Genomic DNA, 9,609 nt, shown 5'->3' on the forward strand with positions numbered 1-9,609 from the left:
TGTCCCCTCGCCTCTCAGTCTTGCTTCCTTGTCCCTCCTTTTCCCTCTGCCCTCTGTCTGTATTTCGGCCCCCTGGGAATTGCTGAGGCCTTGGTCTCTTTCAGCAGTGATTCACTCAGCCTCTACACACACCTTGCACAGACACACACACACAGATGCATACTCTGTAGGTTGGGCAAGCACAGCCCTGGGCCCTCAGAGTCCTGCCATCTTCATGGCTCCAAGTCAGAGAGTAAAATCGAACACCCTGCCCTCTCCTATCCCCCTCTGGCTCCCCACTTCAGAGCAGTCTGGACTGCATCAAGACCCCGTCACAGGGATACATGCTGATGTGCTTTGACCCTGCTGAGTGCTGGCTGGTGAGGAGGATCCTCCCTCTCTCTCATTGTGTCAAGCTCGGCTACAGCTTCCAAGGATGGACATTCAGTTACCTGGGTGTCCTAGATAAAATGGCTTTTCCTTGAGGTGTGCAGGGCAAATCTCCCCTGTCTTCTGGAAAGGGAGGCCTGTGCTGATTGGTCAGTGAGGGCTGGGGGTCCCAAGCTTCCAGGGACCCTCTCAGCCACCGTCTTATTCTCTGGGGCCTGGCAGCTGAGATGGGGCTTAGGCCCGTGTGTGTTCCGTCTGAACACCTTGGGTGTCCTCTGTCCTTTGCCTAGCTGACTGTCCCACCTTCCTCATGGCTGGAGCAGCAGAGAGGGGGAGCTGCTCAGGGACCATGTAGGACATGGCTGGTAAAGACCCAGGAATGGGAGCCTGGGAGAGGGCAGGGGCTCTCTCATTGTATGAGCTGCAAACGTAAAGTTCCCCAGCATGTAGCAGGGTCTTTCCTCTTCGTTTTTATAGATGAGTGGTCCTGAAAAGTGTGGGTGGTGTGAAGACTCTTATTAAAATTTTCTGTGAGCCTTCATTAAATATGTGTACCTGCTAATCACTAAAATGACCTGGAATGAAACTGAGTGCTTTAAGGAACTCAGGCGTGATTTGTTTTTCTGGGACGACAACTGAGTAAGTGATTTATAAACAGGAGTATATCCCAACAGAAGAAAGGAAGGACAATGAAATTGTAAAGTGTAGACAGCTGTGATGTCTTTCGCACATTTATGTCAATCAGACAGCTCCAAGGAAGTACAATGCTTGTAATTATGTAAAAGAACATAAAAATCTCAGGATTGTCAAACTCTTTACACCAAAGAGATAGTCCAGCCTGTAGACTGAGTCAGGCGAGGCCACCTCTTCTCCCCAAATGAACAACTGTTAATTTGCGACCTTGTGCGAATGCATCGCACGTTTGTCAGAACCCCACAGAAAGGCAAAAAAGCACCAGGCATCTCTGGATGACTGCCCTCGCAAAATGTTTTTTGCTGAACTCAAAGCTTTCAGGATGTACATCCTCCCATAAAACAAGGTCACGTCAATTGTAACCTTCGGTGTGCAATCCAGGTCTAGGTTCTAACGCCAAATCCCGTTAGGTCTCCCACTGGTAATGCTTTATTTTCCAAGTACAAAAGAAAGACAGATGAGACCAATCATTTTTTCTCCTGCTTGTCTCTTTCTATCTGCCGTATCCCCTTGAAGAGGATGTTTACATATCAGGCCTCCTGAAAACCTCTTCAAAGATAAGTCATGGAGATATTTTATGACTCACGTTTTGCCAGAATGCCCTCTCAAGCTCCATAAAACTCAATGGACTCAGACACTTACCTCAGTCACTCATGTTGTTTTACATTTTGGGGAGCAAAATAGGGGCCCTCTGAGTGGGGCTTAGCCTTTTGACCTGCAGTGATTCTCCTGTTGGTGCTCGGTACCAACCATAGAGCTTTAACTGATGGTGTGTCTTTCTCGAGGTTCCTGCTCTCCCCAGTTGTTTGATATCTGAGTTTTGTTTTGCCATGGAACTCCTTTACTGAAGGAGCTTTGCTCTCTTTCTATAAAAAAAAGTGAGATTTCTGCTCCTGTGACAATCAAGAGCAGCCTTCAGCTTGGTCTCAGGGAAGGGGCTGGTGTGCGGTTTTGTTTCCGAATTTGGTAGCTGCAGGTTAAGGGTTACCGCTACTTGGCTCTAACCTCTCATTAGGCTTGGCGTGTTCAGCGGCGTGTCGTTAGTATAATGGCTATGCGTGTTTTCGGTTGTCATCGTTCTCCTTTGGTGTCCTGACACCTTTCAACTTGGTCAAATCCAACAGGAGCTCTAGATTACAGTCAGTCAGGACTCTAAATTGGCTGAAACCCCTGCAACTGCGGAACATCAAATTCCACCTCTAGAAACACCTGCCAGTTGAAGGAAATAAAAATATTTTCACACAAAATATATTGGTTTGACAACTTGTGAGACAGCTGTCAGAAAGCCAATGAGCAGACGGGGCCCTGAAAAGCTGCCTGAAAAATGTAAGTCGTAGAGACTATTTATGCAGGCAGGTCTTCCCTAATCTGGATCTGATGAGGGCAGAATCAACTGGAAATAATTAGCTGAATCTGATACTTTAAAGATGCAAAATAATTACTTAGCATTGAATTTCTCTGTGGGCTTCTACATGCCAGGTTTTATCTATACAAGACCAGCTTGGCTGGTTCTCTCTCCCATAACCTGTCTTGCCACTAAAACCTGATGTTCCACCATAACCGGTCTGTGGGCAAGCTGCTATGCCGGAAGTTAATCAGCCAGCAACAGGGTAAGAGTTTATTACATTCAAGACTCCTGGCTTCTCTCCGTGCAGTCTTTCCAATTCAATGGTAAAAAAAATCACTGTTTTCTCCACCAAATTTTGACTAATGGGAGAAGAAGATTTGTGCTTGAGTACTCTTGGTTTAATGACCCTGGTGTATTTTTAGTAATTTGGGGAGTCTGAATATTCGTATTTAATTTTTCACTTCCAGAAATATTTTTTTCCCTGTATTTTTTTTTCCTCCTCTGTTGTTAATAAAGGAGCATACGGGATAAATTTTCCTCTCATCTTATGTCAGGCATCCCCAAACTTTTTACACAAGGGGCCAGTTCACTGTCCCTCAGACCATTGGAGGGCCGCCACATACTGTGCTCCTCTCACTGACCACCAATGAAAGAGGTGCCCCTTCCTGAAGTGCGGCGGGGGGCTGGATAAATGGCCTCAGGGGGCCGCATGCGGCCCGTGGGCTGTAGTTTGGGGATGCCTGTCTTATGTCTTTGAAGGCTTGATTTGTGACCAAGTGAGAGCACTGTCTTTAGTCCGCATCATATGGTGGAGTTTGTTTGTTTGTTTGAGTCACATAAAATGACCAGTCTTCAAGTAGCTGGGAACTCAAGATGTTTTGTTTTGTTTGTTCCAAATGTATCAAGCTCCCGGGAGGTTTTGTCATAGTAAGTTTCATCCATAAGAGGCTGTGGTCATCCCAACTGTTGTTGCCTGGATAGGATTGTGGCAACAAGAGTCTTTTGCTTTCCTAACCTATTCCTGGGAGTCAATATTTTATTTCACCGGGACCGGGGAGGAGAGGATCTTTGGGACTGCATCTTCACTGAAGAGGCTGTTGAATTGAGTCACTTAGAATCAATACACCACTGGAAATTCTAATTGTCCATGGCCAGAAGTTAGATCCATTGAATTGGACTTATAAGTTTAAAAAAAATATATATATATATATATATATATATATATATATATATATATATATATTTTAGAGATCTGTTATTTCAAATGTTGATGGGAGGATCAAATTTCAAAGAAAGACACATTATAGTGGCAGAGCTAGCTTTAAAATTTTTCTTGACTAAATTACAGAGTCAAAATCTGACCTAAAACAAAGTTAACTTTCTTTGTAAGCTCAAACTTCTTGCTTTAGATTCCCTGAGGGCATACGAGTAAAAGGCACTCTTACCTTGTGGTTGAATAGTTAAAATTCTATACTTTGCTTTCACTGCTGTGGCCTGATTTTAATTTTTAGGTCAGGGAAACAGCCCTTTTGTTCTAATATTTGTTTGATTTTTGAGTTTTTGTGGGACTCATGCACCTCTTTCGAGGTGTCTCATACATCCTTGGATAAGCCATAATCTTGGTTAAGGCTTATTAGTTTAAGTTTGGAGGATAATTGTGGTAAAGAAAAAAATGTAAAATCCATAAATCTCAGCTGTTTGTCCTAGCTAAACTCTGATAAGAAGTCTGAATGTGTTGCAGAAGGTAGCTCATGAGACCTAAGCCGGGCAGGAGAGAACTTCCCATCCCCACGCACCAGGAATGTCAAGTGAACATCCGGTGACAGTCAGGTGGTTGTCACCTGTCTCTCTAAAATAATAATTGGTCACAGCCAGTGCCAGAGAAAGGCAGTCTCCTAGCAGATAAGAAACACTAGAAACAGGTGATAAACAGGTGATAAGCAGCTTCCTGACCAATTCTCAGAAGTTGAGTGACCAAGCTCAAGCATGTGCATTAAGAAACAAAACGGTAGAGTGTTGCTGGTATATGACCTTTCAGGAGCATTTGAGTAAGGGAAAGAGGCATCACGTGAACGTGTGTGTGACTCTGGGGAACACACTGCCCCTGCTCCCCACCCCCAAGTGTGGGCAGGCCACTGTGCACGCCAACAGCCCACTCCAAGGGAGGAAGAAGGGGATGCAAGATTCAGACCCCAGAATTATGCCGACTTACAAAATCCTAAGTCAGAGATGGAATCACACCCTGTCACCTGCTTGGCCCTCTTTTAAGTGTACTTTAATTCTTTCTCTGGAGCTTTTTAATAAACTTTCATTCCTGCTCTAAAATTTGCTTCAATCTCTTCTTCTGCCTAATGTCTCTTATTCTTTGTTCTGAAGAGGCAAGAATCGAGGTTGCTGCAGACTTGTACAGCCATGCCGCTAACATACTTTGCTGCCGTGTGTCAGATATGTTTGGTTGCTGAAAGAAAAATGTTTAAAAAGAGGCCTATGATGAACAGTCAGCTTAATTAAGAACTTACATTCAAGTCATATCTTTATTATATATTAAATATATATTAATGTAGAATATATTCATTTTAAATATATATGACATATGTATTTATATTCTATATATATTCAGAAAGCAGTTGAACATATATTCAAAAAGTTTCTGCTTTTCTCTTTTGTATTTTTAAAAGTTTTTTTTTCAGAAGACTGAAATCTTTCAGAATTACATGATTAGTCTCTCTCTCGTTTTTTTAGAAATCTCTTTTTGTTTATTTCTCTCTGTTCCTCCTTCCTCTTGCTACCCTTGGTGACACATAAGGGGACATAGAGAATTTCTAAAAGCCTGGGACTTCTTTAGATAAACAGAAAAGGTGCCACAGACACCCCTATTTGGGAGGAACCACAGTTTTTAATCATGGAACCCCAAGAATTTTAACTGAATGGATTCCTGTCAGATCTAAAACTCTTCTCTCTTTTTTATTATGTTACCTGACTTCTTCGGCTTTTGGGGGACATCAGAGGTTAGTTTGTACTGTGAAAATACTTGACCATGTATGTGTGATGGCTGCTGGGTCAGTGATAAGAGCTACGCCTTTGGAGGGCACTAACAGTGGTTACAATAAATGATTATTTCAGAGGCCTACTTATTTCTTTGAACGTGTAGATGAAAAACACATGGCTCAAACTGTGGTGGGGGGAGGCAGAGTGAGGAAGAAGCTCACATTGAGGCGGCCCCATGGGATCTCTGCAGGTCACCCCAATGGAGCTCTGCTGTAGTTATGAACGAAGGGGGACAAACATGGAATTGAAGACAAAGACAAAGGTTCTGTTCGAAAGAAGGGGTCAGGGGGCTCTTTGCTTCTAGGGAACAAAGGCCCTGAGCTTTTACAGCCCTTCATATTTATTATATTTTATTATTATTTTTTGAGATGGAGTCTTGCACGGTGGCCCAGGTTGGAGTACAGTGGCGTGATCTCAGCTCACTACAACCTCTGCCTCCTGGATTCAAGCAATTCTCCTGCCTCAGCCACCCAAGTAGCTGGGATTACAGGCACCCACCACCATGCCCAGTTTTTTTTGTTTGTTTGTTTTTGTATTTTTAGTAGAGACAGGCTTTCACTATGTTGGCCAGGCTGGTCTCAAACTCTTGACCTCGTGATCCACATGCCTCGGCCTCCCAAAGTGCTTGGATTACAGGTGTGAACTTTTGTATTTATTAAGTAAAGTGAATAGGGAGGAGGGGGTGACTGTCACTCAGCTACTTGATTTATCACAGGGACTGCTTTGCTTGTTCAACAGGTCCCAGGTGTTCAGGTAGATGTCCTCCAGGAGCACAGATGACCTCAAGGAGCACGGGACCTGGGACGTGACTGCCCTCGACATTCCTTCTGGTGGCAGACGCAGTTGGTAAGTTTCCTGACATCCTGCTTTCGTCAGGACAGTTTGCTCTTTACTCACGTAGCCTCCAGAGGTATACTGAGTTGGTCACGTCCCACATTCTTGGGGTCTTCAGCATGTCCCCCTTTCATTCTTTGTATTAATTGAATGAAGCTAATTCTCGGCTGGGCAGCTTTCAATTACTGGTTGGTGTCCACCTGATTTTGCAGAACAGAAAACAGAGACGTAATAGCATTATTCCTATAATGATAAAAGAAACATTGAGATTATGTTTGAGATAAGTCCCAGGGTTAAGGCTCTCCAAGCCCTGCTGGAATTCTGTCCAGGATTCTAAAGAAGGCGTTTGCTTATTCAAGTCAAGAATTTTGTTTTGTAAATCACTGAAATCGAAAGCAACATTGGCGTAAGAGCTCCTTGTTATGAGCCTTTGCAAGTTTCCGCGGATATTCACTGTGGTAGTATTCCAGATTGGTTACAGAAATGCAAGTGTGGTTAAAATGGCAGCACAATTGGGGCTGTGACTGCGAACTTCGTAGTTGTTCTCCTTTCCACGAAACAGTTGTCTTCAGCGTTGCTGCTTCTGTTTGTAACGTGGAGGATCCATGAGGGGTCGGCTGTACGTGTCCAATTTTCTACATGTCGAACTCTTTGAATTGAACTTGGTAGTGCTACTGAGGACACTATGACAGAAGTTATTACTGTGGCCAGGGAGACGATAGCAAAAATTATCATGCCTAACGCTGTACGGGCACGCTGAGTGAGCTGGGTAAGAAGTTTCACAAAAGGTAAAGCAGGGGTAGCAGCCCATGGTTCAGACAAATTGACAGGAATCCATAATCCAGGAATACGACTTAGAATTAATAGGGTGGATATGTTGTGTGTTTGACTAGTACTATGATTAAGGCAATGATACAGTTGACAAGAGACACAAGTCAGTTGGGTGATGATTACCTGGAGCTGACCCTTCTTAGCTGCTAGAAAAACCTAAGGAATGGAAACACTGTAAATTGAGTGGTAATGTTTCTAACAAAAGGTGATACTGAAACTGTGTTGAAAAGAATTACTATTATTGGATAGTGTTCTGACCCAAATGCTACCATTCATAAATGGGAGTGCTGCTTTCCAAATCGACTCCTGAATTGGGGCTCTTCCCTAGATAATGCCACCGAGGTAAGACTGGGCTAAAGCCGGTGCCATGTGAAGCAAGTTGTGTGGGAGATTGGGATGAACCCCAGTTTGGTGTGAAGAAGAGGTGCTGAAGGTCCAGTGCCAACAACGTTGATGCCAAGAGGTTTGATTTCCATCTTTCCCATCTAAATGGCCACAAGGACCCCAGTCAGCAATGTCTCCTATTAACGTAGATTGTCTGGCCAGCGGGCCAAGATACTGGGTCCGAGGAGGAGGGTGAGAATTTTCAAAGGGAGCCCATGTCACATAATCAATACAATTTGGGCAATGGGACCGGGAGCAATTAGTAAACACACCAGTAATATTAATAGAGCCGAGGCCTAATAGATACAAAGTTTTCCCCTGGTGACTTAATCATGCCTGAGATTGGACTGCAGGACAGCTGTGGTTGAGCAATGTATCCATGGTGATATACAAAGAGAATCCTTCTCAAGGGGCAGTGTAGTCGATGCTATTGTTCTGGGAGTTTAATTGTTCTGTGTCTTGGGGAGTCAGCAGTCCTGGAGCCCACGCTCCCTGAGCGTGAGATATTTCAGGAGAAATGTCACTCCAGAGTACCGGTCCCACTCCTGGGGGGTTGGGAACATATGCCCAGTATGCTTTTGCCTCCACACATGGAAAACATATAGCACAGAACACTACAGCCAGCACTGCCAGGAACATGGAGTCAGAGGTTTTTGTTCCAGCAATTTCTCAGCTTTCCGCATGGTTTTCTTGATCTGTCCCTTTTAAGGGTTTGGTTATCATTGTGACTCTGCTTGGCCCTCGTTCTGTTTTTGCATTCAGATGTGTTTGCTCATGGCTCGTGCTGGAGGGACTGCCCCTGTGGTTGGCCACCATGATCCCTCCAGTCTCCTGTTCCATGGTCGCGCACACACACCGTTTGCCCATCTCCTGTAAAAACAAGCACACTCTCATCCCCACGTCAGCAAATCCACAGGGCCTTTCCATCATCCTTTTTCCGGGGATTTCCATAACACTTCTGGGTAAACTTGCCTCTTTTTGTCTTATACTTGCCAATGTCTCTCTGCCGGAATCTTACCATCCACACCAGAAGTCAAAAAAATTTAAAGCAAACAAAGCTATGTATAATTTTGTTTAAGGTGGTAACTGATCTCCTATTCCCCCTTTTTTGTTTTTTCAACATTCATTGTAGTGTTTGATGTGCCTGCTCAATAATCCCTTGTTGTTGGGGATTGTATGGAATTCCTGTTTTGTGTTTGATTGCCCACAATTGTAAAAAGGTTTGAAAAGCATGACTGACATAAGCAGGTTCATTGTCAGTTTTGAATTGTTTAGGGGGCCCCATGTGGGCAAGTGATGACAGGCAGTGATGTCAGACATGACCAGCTGTTTCTCCTGTTTGACATGTGGCATGTAACATACGAGAGTAGGTATCTGCAGTTACAGGAACATAGCGGAGCTTGCCGAAGGCTGCTGTATGTGCAACATCTGTCTGCCACATTTCATCTGGAGCTCAGCCTCATGGGTTACATCCTTCCTTGGGTGTAACAACAGAGATATGTTGGCAGGTGGGACAGACTTGCACAATGCCTCGAGTCTGGTTGCGAGATAGAGGAAACATGCGGGTGAGGGCAGAGGTATTTTGGTGCAGTCATGCATGGGAAGCTTGGGCCTGCTGAAATACACAACCAATTCGCTTATCTGCTTTCTCCTCACCTAGAGATAGTGGCCCAGGAAGTTGTGTGTGTGATCAGATATGAGACATATGAAAAGGAGCTGCACGAGAGTGAATAACTTGTTGAAGTCTTAGGAATAAGTGAAGCAGTTCTGGCTCTAGGGTGCTTTTAATAGTGGCAGTCTCAGTATGACCGGCTACAGTTACGACATAGGCCAAATCACAGAAAATGTTGATAGGGGATAAAGCTGTAAGCTGCAGAACCTGAATAACTGCCAATGATTCTGAATGTTGGCTGAAACTCCAGGGGTCTTGACTGAGTATGTTTAGGTCCATAAATACCTGCACAGCCTTTAGAAGAGCTGCCAGTAAAATAAGTCTGTCTACCTGGAATAGGCTTGTGATGAGGAGTGACAGGGAGGATGAAAGGGTGGACTTTGTAAAATTGCAAAATCTTATCTGTAGGATGATGGTTACCTGTAACTCC

Source organism: Saimiri boliviensis, chromosome 14 (assembly GCF_048565385.1).
Source record: "Saimiri boliviensis isolate mSaiBol1 chromosome 14, mSaiBol1.pri, whole genome shotgun sequence".
NCBI lineage: Eukaryota > Metazoa > Chordata > Mammalia > Primates > Cebidae > Saimiri > Saimiri boliviensis.